Source organism: Zingiber officinale, chromosome 2A (assembly GCF_018446385.1).
Source record: "Zingiber officinale cultivar Zhangliang chromosome 2A, Zo_v1.1, whole genome shotgun sequence".
NCBI classification, from domain to species: Eukaryota; Viridiplantae; Streptophyta; class Magnoliopsida; order Zingiberales; family Zingiberaceae; genus Zingiber; species Zingiber officinale.
The window spans coordinates 28,687,464-28,698,770 of NC_055988.1; the positions used below are offsets into that span (position 1 = coordinate 28,687,464).

General features: G+C 36.2%; 1 non-coding gene across 1 annotated transcript; it reads left to right on the plus strand.

The window, feature by feature from the left end:
* Positions 1-5,612: 5,612 nt before the first annotated feature.
* TRNAS-AGA lies at positions 5,613-5,694 on the plus strand. Its single transcript has one exon. It is a non-coding gene; the product is annotated as a tRNA-Ser (tRNA).
* Positions 5,695-11,307: the final 5,613 nt, after the last annotated feature.

The following is an 11,307-nucleotide window of genomic DNA, read 5'->3' on the forward strand; positions in this document are numbered from 1 at the left end:
TGGACCTTCTTGCCTTTCTTCTTCTTCGTATGTTGAGCATCTCTCAACTTTTGAGTCCTCTTCTTCTTCTCCTTAATCCAATGAGTTGCCCTCTTTGGATTATTCTTGATTCAGTGCAGTGGAGGGTTCTTCATGGACTCTTGCCAATTTTCTCCAAAGCTCCTTGACATCTTCATAGTCTCCAATTTGTCTCAAAATGTTGTTTGGCAATATGTTGACCAATAATTTGATTACCTTATCGTTGGCCTCGCTTCTTTGGATTTGCTCCTTGCTCCATTTACTCTTCTTGAGAATTTTGTCTTGGTTATTTGTTAGATCTTGAAAACCTTCCATTAGAGAAAACCATTGCTCTATTTCCACCATCATGAAGAAGTATTCGATCCATGATTTTCAAGAATCAAAGCTTGTCATTATGAATGGTGGAGGCACCTTTGTGTCAAATCCAAGTCTGTCTCAGAATTCCATCTTAAAGTTGATCCTTTGATGAAGTTTTTGACTTGATGAAATTTGGGCTTCAACATCTTCTTCCTTTAGCTCGTTTCCCCTTTGGCGATGAGTCCGGTAAAGAGCATCCTTACTTTAATACCACTTGTTGGGACACTTCGGAGCTAGAGGGGAGGTGAATAGCTCATCACTTCGCTTCGATGATGATGTGCATCAGAAGAAACTCAAAGCAAGCTCCTCCAATATTAACAATAGGATTTACTTGGTATCCACCTCAAGAAGAGGTGACTAATCCAAGGATCTACACTTGAGCACACTCTCCATTATGTAAACACTCCTTCTTGGAAATAATCCGAAGGTGGAGAAGCCTCGTACAAGCTCTCAATACAACAAGAAGAAAAGACAAGAAAATATAAATAAAATCTTACAAGATTTACAATAATGAAACCCTAGCTTGCTCTCATCTTATTTGGAGACACCTCTTGATACTTGGAAAATGTAGCAGCATTTTTTCAAGAATCACTGGTAGTCAGCTTGAGAGGAATTAGGAGAGTTATGTTGAACAGTGTCACTGAAACCATTTTAACGGACACACAACAACTATATTTTTAACCTTAAGCGATTACACTAATTGCTTAAGTGTTCATAATCGATTAGCCAAGTCAATTAAGAACCTTTCTATTTGCGCGAGAATCAACCATAGACGATTAAGCTTCCTTGCTTAATTGCCTATCGTAGCTATTGTTTCCTCGCAAAAAACCTTAATCACTTAGCCTAAGCAATTAAGCCATGCAGAATTGCATAGGCTAAGCGATTCAGCTAGCTTCTGTTTCCTCTCATCAAACGACTCTGAAGCGATCACCTTAATTGATTGTAGTCTTGGTAATCGATTACCAACCATAACTTCTTCCATCCAAGTCTAGGGTTTACATCCAACATCTGGTTAATCATGACATGTTGAAACTCCTCAATGCCTAGCATCTAGTCAACCTTAACCTGTTGGGATTTTGTCACTAAGTGTCCTGTTAATCCTTTGATTCACTTGGACTTTTTCCCTCATGCCAAGTATCCAGTCAATCCTTTGACCTAATTGGACTTCTAATCATCAAGTCTCCGGTCAACCTTGACCCACTTGGACTTACGATCTCATGTCAAGTGTACTATCAGTTTTGACCCACTTGGACTTACCAATCACCAGGTATCCGATCAACCATTGATCCACCTGGATTTCCACATGCCTGACTTCACTCACCAGGACTTTCTCACTGTCTAGTTTCACTCACTAGGACTTTCACCTGACTTCACTCACCAGGATTTTCCTTCTTCCTAGCTTTAATCACTAGGGCTTTTCACCTAGCTTCATTCACCAGAATTTTTCAACTGTCTAGCTTCACTCATTAGGACTTCTCATCTGCCTAGCCTCACTCACTAGGGTTTTTCACTTGGCTTCATTCACCAGGACTTTCAACCTCTACCAACCTTCCTGTTGGACTTGCCCTTGCTAACTTCCAGTTAGGGCTTCCCAATCAAGTATCCAGCAAACCTTGACCTACTTGACTCTTCTTGACATCAAACTGGTCAAACCTTGACCAATCTTCCCATAATGGACAATTGCACCTGTAATCTTCATATATTATCAAACATCAAAACTCAAATATCAAGATTCAAGCTTGAGACAACTCAAGATTAGTCAAACTGGTCAACCTTGACCTAGAAAAATTACACTAACAATAATCAAACTACATAGGCTACCAAGATCTTTTGTCACTGATAGGGAACTGGTATTCACGTATAAATTTTGGAGAGAATTATTCCAATTGCAAGACACTAAACTTAATTTTAGCACAATCTACAACCCATAGTCAGATGGACAAACAGAGATGGTTAATCGATGTTTAGAGAATTATTTAAGTTGCTTAACTAGTGATAGACCCAAGGAGTGGGTTCGTTGGCTTTAATGGGAAGAATGGTGGTACAATACAACCTACCACTCAGCTACTAAGATTACCCCATTTGAAACCATTTATGGATGTGTACCACCCTTAGTTAGCTCATACACACGTAGATCAACCAATGTGCATCAAGTCAACCAAAACCTACGTATAAGGGACCAAATATTACAACTTTTGAAAAATAACTTATGCAATGCACAAGCAAGAATGAAGCAATTGGCCGACAAATATCGTTCGAAAAGAGAATTTGCAATAGGAGATTGGATTTTTCTAAGACTTCAACCATAAAAACAAGTTTCAATTCTTCCTTCAACCTCTATGAAGTTGTCACTGAAATTTTATGACCCTTATAAAGTGATAGAGCGTATTGGACCGGTTTCTTATCGCTTAGAGTTTCCACAAGATTCTAAAATACCCTGTATTTCATGTGTCTTGTCTAAAAAAGAAATTAGGCGACAAAATTACTCCTCAACAACACATTTCTGAAGTAAATTCAGATGGTGAAATTAAGTTTCAACCTTATGATATTTTAGAAAGGAGACTTGTAAAAAAGAATAATTAAGCGATGATTGAACTATTAATTCAGTTGGACAACTTATCTATCTATAATGCAACATGGGAGTTATATGATATAATTCAAGAAAAATTTTCAGAGTTTACTATTAAACAACCTTGAGGACAAGGTTGTTTTGAAGGACAATGGAATGATAGGATCCTTTAATGAATCTATTCAAATAAATCTTTTAACTTTATTTCCTTTTCTAAAGATAACTTTTAGACCTTTTCCTTTTCTAAGATAAGTTTTAGATAAGTTAGACCTTTTCTCTTGAAAATGTATTTTTATTTTATTTTCCTTCCTTTGCTGCATTGAATGCAATTTGTAGTGTTTGGTGCAATTTCTTGAATTTTTTTCTCCAAAAATTAGGGTACAAAAATGATGTAAATGCACAACATATTTTGAGACCAAACTAGTTGTTAGTTCCAGCCAGCTTAGTATCTTTAATTAGATGCAAAGATAAAGAATCAAGAATATAGAGAGAAAAAAAAAGAGAGAGATTGTAGACTTGGAAAAGCATGCTACAAAGGTAAAGGATTTTTTATTTTATTAGTTACACATATTCAAATATGAGCTATCTCAGATAATAATAGCATCATCCCTCCACAACATAGTACGAATGAGGAGGAATGTCATGAGTAGATGAAATTCAATGGTGATTATCCTTCCCAAGACTTAATTTTTCGACTAGTGAAATTTTATAAATTTGAAACTTTTATATAAGCAATGAATCTTTTGCCTCTCATGTACTTTGTAGAAACTCGCATCTTATTTGAATTTTGTTATCAGTTCTAGGTTCAAATTATCATTTTTGTATATTTTTTTTGGTCAACTTCTAAATATTATACAAGTTACATTGTTATATTTGCAAAGAATCTTAATTTTTTATTAGTAATATCCATCTGCATCTGTATACGTGCCTATTTACTGCTCATTTATTATGTGGTAATTTTGCGGACGACAATTTCATCTGTTTTGTAACACCATGATTCATGTATTGTGTTAGTTTTTTTGGAAGATATATGTATGTCTGCGATACCAGTCATAGATGCTACATTTTATTGGATGGATGACAAAGTTCATATTTTATTTGTATTCAAAATCATCAACAGGAATAAGAAAATTGTACATCAGTTAGCATTAATCATTTGACCAATAAGGCGATAATTATCGAAACTTTAACACGCCTGAATGTAAGCTAGTTTGGACTTTAGAAAATGCAATATGTCCATTTATGTTAGTCTTTGATGGACTATTTTTATTAATCTGAGTTTTATTTTAAACAATTAGTTCTCATTACTTGGTAATGCAATATGAAAACTCTAATATGATTGCCAAGCGGCCCAAGCCTAGATGAAAAAGATTTGAGGTTTGATTTAAAAAATAATAATAATAATTCTACAAGCATGGATTCTACACCGATAATGGCATAAGATACATGTAAGTAAGTCTAAATGACTGAAACATAGCTTGTGTCGACGACATTGTAATCGGGTCTCTAGTTGTTCAAGTGTTGGAAAATCATGCACGTAGGATTAAGCTTTATGTTTTTAACCATGAAAGCCCCCTCAAACTTTTTCATCTAGGTTTGGTGTCGGTATTGGAGGTTCTTTGATGCATAACTAAGTAATAAGAACAAGTTGTTTTATCATTTTGTTCTTTTAGTTCTATTGAATATTTGTACTAGTAAAAAAGAATATGTTCAATTAGATAAAAAGATTGAGGGTTGTCATAATAAAAAAATCATTATCGTATGAGCATTAATTCTAGCATTAATAGTGGCCGACTAATCATAACTTTCTTGGTGCAACTCAGCAGTATTATAGCTCAACCAATACAATAATGCTTGACAATCTACCAAGGAACTTTGTGATGAACCCAGAATGGTTTCACTATCAAACCTTTCAGGAAAGCACATTTGAATCACTGGGAATTGTATGCTGAAGATGGTCCAAAAGACACAGGAGGCACAGATACACCAATTTGCTGATTCATAGGCCTTTGCCATTGTTATCTGAAATGTCTGCTCTGTTTGTGGTGATCACTAGATATACTTTATACTTCTTCTATTGCACAATTACTTTGCATTAATTGTACAAGTCACTTGTTTCACAAATATGATGACATTGTTAAATTGTGAGGATGTGATCTCACTTTTATTTTGACATAGCTATGGATTTTAAATCTTGTTTATAAGAAGCTTCATACAATGTTGATAAACTCTATTGCAAGTTTGCAACCATATATTATGTACTTGTAATCAAGTTAGAAGAAGATAACTCAGAAAGGCCTCCTTGAACCATTCTGGCCCTTAGTACCTATCTATGTTCTTGAATCTCTGTCTCCATGTAATATTGAGCAAAACTGCATTAAAAGATAGGATATCACCTGATGGAATTGGATTCAATAAAATAGAAATCATTAATAATACTATTTGAAACTGAAATGCTGGTGATCTGAACCAGTCAAGAAGTTGTTGATGGAGATTAGGGCATTAACATCTAAACAATATCAACAGAAATAGAGAACTAGAAAGTCTGAATCTTTGGCTAAAAAGATATAAATAAAAATGGGCTATTGAATGAGAAATGAGGTGGGACGAGAGAGACTGAATCATATAAAATACTTAATATTAATAAATTTTAAGTTTAAAAACAATAGTGGTTGTGCCGGAGTGGTTATCGGGCATGACTAGAAATCATGTGGGCTTTGCCCGCGCAGGTTCGAATCTTGCCGACCACGTTTTTTAAAAGAATTTTGATTTATATTTGAAAATTATAAAATAAAACCAATAAAAAAAAGCTTAGAAATTTAATATCCATTTTCCTAAGCAAAGGAAGGCAAATATTCTTTAGCTGAAGTTTAGATCTGTACATTAATGTTTTCACCACCTGCAGACCTTTTCAATTTTTGGAAAAATATTTTTGTTGTTTATTTATTATAAAATAATAGATAGACTAATTTAAAAATCAATGTGCAAATTAATTTTTAAATATTTTTTATTTGTTAAAATTGGATGGAATGAACTTTTCTCCTCTTCACTTGACAAGATGCAACGACCTTCTTCATTGTTGGACTCTCAATGGTGAAGTTGCGAGCAATAACTGAGTTAGAACGGGTGATCTACCCGGATTAAGTCTGGATTGTGAGTTATGAACATCAACGTCGTCATCTCGGTCTGCCTTTCTCTTTTTCTCATATTTTTTTTTCTCCCATCACAAATCCGAGCAACTCCTCAACGTCATTGGGCCCCATGCTAGAGCCCAAGTAGGCATCAACATGGTTTCGCCCTCCTCGTCTTAAGATCATAAGTGAGGTCTCTCCTCGCCCATGACCTAGTGGCATCGTTGCACCTTGCTTGCGATCTCAAGGCACGACGAGCAATGACGCAATCTATTTGCGACTAGTTATCATCAAGATGTTGTGGTTGGCCGCTGGCTATCAAGTGATATCAATTCGAGTCTTGATCAATTTTTTTTTTAAGTTTTCAGTTGTGATAATAACACAAAAAAATTTTAAATCGAAAAAAATTTGAGTGTGTATGAGGTGTGCTGGATAAGGTATATGTTTTGATATTGTGTATATTTTATCCAGTACACCCCGTGAGCACTTAAATTTTTTTTTCAATTTGAAATTTAGTTATGCTTAATACTATAATTTAACCCCTAAACTCTAGAAACAAAAGCTTATTGACATAATCGGGAATAAAAAAAATAAACAAAAAAAGTAAAGTTTCGCACGCTATGAGAGGGCCCATGATATATATATACATACTCGGCGCCTCTTGTGCGATTGTGAGCGATGCACTTATGTTGCGTTGTCTGCTCTATTTCTTTATATTATTAAATTCCTTTTGTTCTCTCTCCCCTTCTGCTCTCTATTCAAAACTATACCAATCTAAATCTAAATTTTCTTCCGACTTTTAATCTCCCGACCTTACCAAATCTAAATTTTCTTCTCTCTTGCTCTCGATCTCACTCTCACTCCTTCCTTTGACACAGTCTTTCATCGCTCTCGCTCCTGCCAACAAGCAAAGCAAAGGAGAAGCAAGCTAAGCACAACTTATGATGGCATGCTTGTTCTTGAGCTGGATAAAAGCTCCCCAAACTACCACCGCAAATAAAGTCAACGCTACACATTGCTTAGCACCCCTCTCCATTCTCGGTTTTTAATCTCTCGACTTTCCCAAATCTCGCTCTGGTTCCTTCTTACGCCGCCGTCTTCCATTGCTCTCACTCCTACCGGCAAGCAAAGCAAAGGAGAGGCAATCTAAGCACAACTTACAGCTGCATGCTTGTTCTCGTGCTGGCTAGAAGCTCCCCAAACTGCCACTGCAAACAAAGCCGACACTACACATTGCTTAGCACCCCTCTCCATTCTCAATTTTTAATCTCTCGACTTTCCGAAATCTCACTTTTTCTCCTTCCTTCATAGTCATCTTTCATTGCTCTCGCTCTTGCCGGCAAGTAAAGCAAAGGAGAGGCAATCTAAGCACAACTTATAGCTGTATGCTTATTCTCGAGCTGGTTGGAAGCTCCCTAAACTGCCACTGCAAACAAAGCCGACATTACATGTTGCTTAGCACCCCTCTCCATTCTCAATCATAATTCTTTCCACTCCACTGTTTGTTTTTCAGAATTGTACAATATTTTTTATTAAAATTTATGCTACAACATACAAGCCCTAGCTACTACACATTATAGTAGCTACTTGGACAATTAGCTGCTATACGTTGTAGCAGCTCTTTGGGCAGTTAGCTACTTAGCTGCCACAACATGTAATAGCTAACTGTCCAAGTAATTATTACAATGTGTAGCAACTATTTGGAGAGTTAATTGTGTAGTAGCTACTTGGACAATTAGCTGCTACAATGTACAAGCCCTAGCTGCTACAACGTATAGTAGTTACGTGGAAAGTTAGATGCTACATATTGTAGTAGCTACTTTGACAGTTAACTACTACAATGTGCAGCAACTACTTGAATAATTAGCTGTTATAATGTGTAGCAGCTTCTTGGACAATTAGCTACTATAACGTGTGGCAACTATTTGACAGTTGGCTATTACAACGTATAATGGCTATTTGGACAGTTAGGTGACACAACATATAATAGCTAATTGTCATAGTAGCTACTACACGTTATAACATCTACTTGGACAGTCAAAAAATCTTTTCTTACAATGAAGTATAATCTTTTTTTGATAAATTTTAATTTTTTTTAGTTATAAAATTTACAGGAAACTTGCTAAATATCATTTCTTACATTTCATAACCAATGGTAAGTCGTTTCATTTTATGTTGTAATTCCCTCTCATCCTAAGATATTATTTATACGTGATTCTAACTGATCTATTTAATATAGGAAAAAATATATGTTATCTTTATTGGGTGTCAACCGAGTGTTTATGATAATCGGATAGAAACATCTACACAAGTTAATTATTTTAAGGGTGATATATGTTGGGTTTGCAAGTATGCAAACATAGTCCCACAATTAAAATATATGGAAAAGATCAAAGGCTTATAAGAAAAAGATATCTTCATTGACATGAGGCCTTTTGGATAGAGCCCAAGAGTAAAGTCATAAGGGCTTGGGCTCAAAGTGGTTAATACCATACTATTATGGAGACATATAAATTCTTTTTGATTCAATTGGTATCAGAGCCAGATTGCTCTTCACCAGACTAATCGCCGGAAGAAGCCCGAGCTAGAGCCATGATCCAAGATCAAACCATGTGGATGAAATCTTGAATGAAGTAGGGGAGGCTCTGAGCAAGCCAGTGACCTGATGCTTAAAGGGAGGTCTGAGCAGATCAAGAGTGAAGGGGAGACCCTGAGTAGGTCAAAAGTGACCCAATGTTTGAGAGGGACCCTATAGCCCTTTTTTGGGGGGGGGGGAGATTGTTGGGATTGCAAGGTTACAAACATACTCTCACATTGAAAACATATCAGAAAGATCATAGGTTTATAAGAAAAAGATATCTCCATTGGTATGAGACCTTTGGGGTAGAGGAAAAAAGTTAAACCATGAGGGCTTAGGTCCAAAGTGGATAATATCATATCATTGTGAAGATATCTAAATTCTTTTCAATCCTTTAATATACACAAGTCCTTTGAGAGTAAAGAGGAGGCAAAAAAATTTTTTGAAGCCTATAGCGTACAATCTTACAATATTAATAATCTTTTTTTATAAAATTTATTTTTTTAGTTATATAATTTGCAGGAAACTTGCCAATTTAAGTCATTTTAATTTCGCACAATTGATTCGATGGTAAATCATTTTAATTTAAGTTGTAATTCTCTCTAATCCTAATATATTATTATAATTTATGCTACAATATACAAACCCCAGCTGCTATAATGTGTAGTAGCTACTTAGATAGTTAGTTGTTGCAATGTGTAGTAATTGTAAGATCGTTATACACGTGAGAGGGGGGGATGAATCACGTGGTTTTAGAAAACTTATCTTTTTCTTTTGAAATCAAAAGTACGTAGTGGAATTAAACACAAAAATAAAAAACGAAAACATAAGTACACGAACTCGGTCGATTTTACTTGGTTCGGAGCCTTTGGCAACTCCTACTCCAAGACCTAGGTCATGCAGACCTATCGATAGGTAATTCACTAAAGACCTCTTTCAGAACACTTGGAAGAGGGGATCTTGTATAATAAAAAGAATAGGAAAAGTGTAACAAGTTACACTTTTCTTTAAACAGTAATTAAGTACACAAGGAAACTTTATTACCCAACACTTGTAGTTTTAACGGATCAAGTTCGGTGTTGGACGACTTCTCAGTAGCAGTCGAGCACAATAGTAGAAAGTCTTGATGGGTCGAGAGCTTCAGGAAAAATCCTAGGGGGTGGTAACCATAGATTAAAATCCTGGTGTCCCGAACCAGGTGAAAGACTAGACGGGTGGTGGAGCGGATGTCCAGCATGAAAATCGGAAGTATCGGATGCTGAGCAAAAGTTTAGTCGGTCTGGAGGACTGAACTGGCAAAAGATAACTTCTCCTGAGAGGAGTAGGTGAGGACGTGTTCCCCGGAAGAGAGAACAGTAGGTGTCGGTTCGACCTAGGATTTTTGGTCGAAAATCTAAAGTCAGAACCGGATAGTCCGGTGACTGTCAGATATTCATATTTATGCTATTATTATTTGCTAACTTTGTGTTGCAGGAAATGCTTGGTATTTTGGTACTAACATATCTTGTAGGGACAAAATAACATGATTTGCCTCAGATGAACAATACCCGAGGCACCCTCTATGGAGCTTGGAGGCACCTCGGGTATAGGAGCTAGGGAGTGCGCGCAACAGAGTTGGAGGCACCCTCATGGAGTGTTGAGGTGTCTTGGACGACCTTAGAGGCGCCTTCAAGGGCATCAAAGGCACCCTCAGGTGGATAGACTGTGAAGGAGTCAAAGCTCATCCATGCTGCGAATCCGCCGGTAATGGAGGCACCCTCAAGGGGCTTGAAGGCGCCCTCAACGGCTTATATAAGCCTGTCTCGACCAGCAGTTTGAGACAACACAGTTTTGACAATCCTTCTTCAGCGCACTACTAACGAGATGATCCGGCTAAGCTACAACAAGACCCCGACGACTCGAAGCTACGAAGTTTCAATTCCTTGTTGTCGGTATAGCTTTTTCAATACAATTTTGTAATAATCTCTAGTAACCTTTTGTGTGATTATAGTTGTTGCCCAAAGTAAACGCTCAACGAGCATGGCCTTGGAGTAGGAGTCGCCAAAGGCTCCGAACCAAGTAAATCTCTGTATTTGTTGGTGTCTTTCTATTCATTGTTTCTTTATTATTCCGCTGCGTTATTCGATAAGTTTTAAAACGAAAGTGAAAACCATGAGGGCTATTCACCCCCTCTAACACTTCTCAATCCAACAAAAAGATTATCAATTAAAATATAAAAATTTCAATTGATAACATAAGCTCAATTAATTTAACAAAAAACTCAATACATCACTCAAGAACTAAATATATAGAAGTTAAGCACCACTTTGTAAGGGATCATGTAGCTAGGGGTTATATTATACTTGACTATGTTGAGTCCAAGTCAAACCTTATAGACATTTTTGTTAGGATATATACTAAAATTCTAGCTTTTGGTATAAACATTTATCTAGAGATAAGAATCGCATTGGTCAAATGTCTACATTTATGATAAATGTAGTTGTTCAATTAATTTATATTGTAGATAACATGGTGTGTGGAGTCACACACAGAGGATCATGATATCAGTACCTTATAAATTATAAACAGTAGCTCACGACCAAGATAGAAAGGAACAAACTATTGAAAGGTCATAGTGTAATTAGGTATTAGTTTATCTTAACTATATAATTACA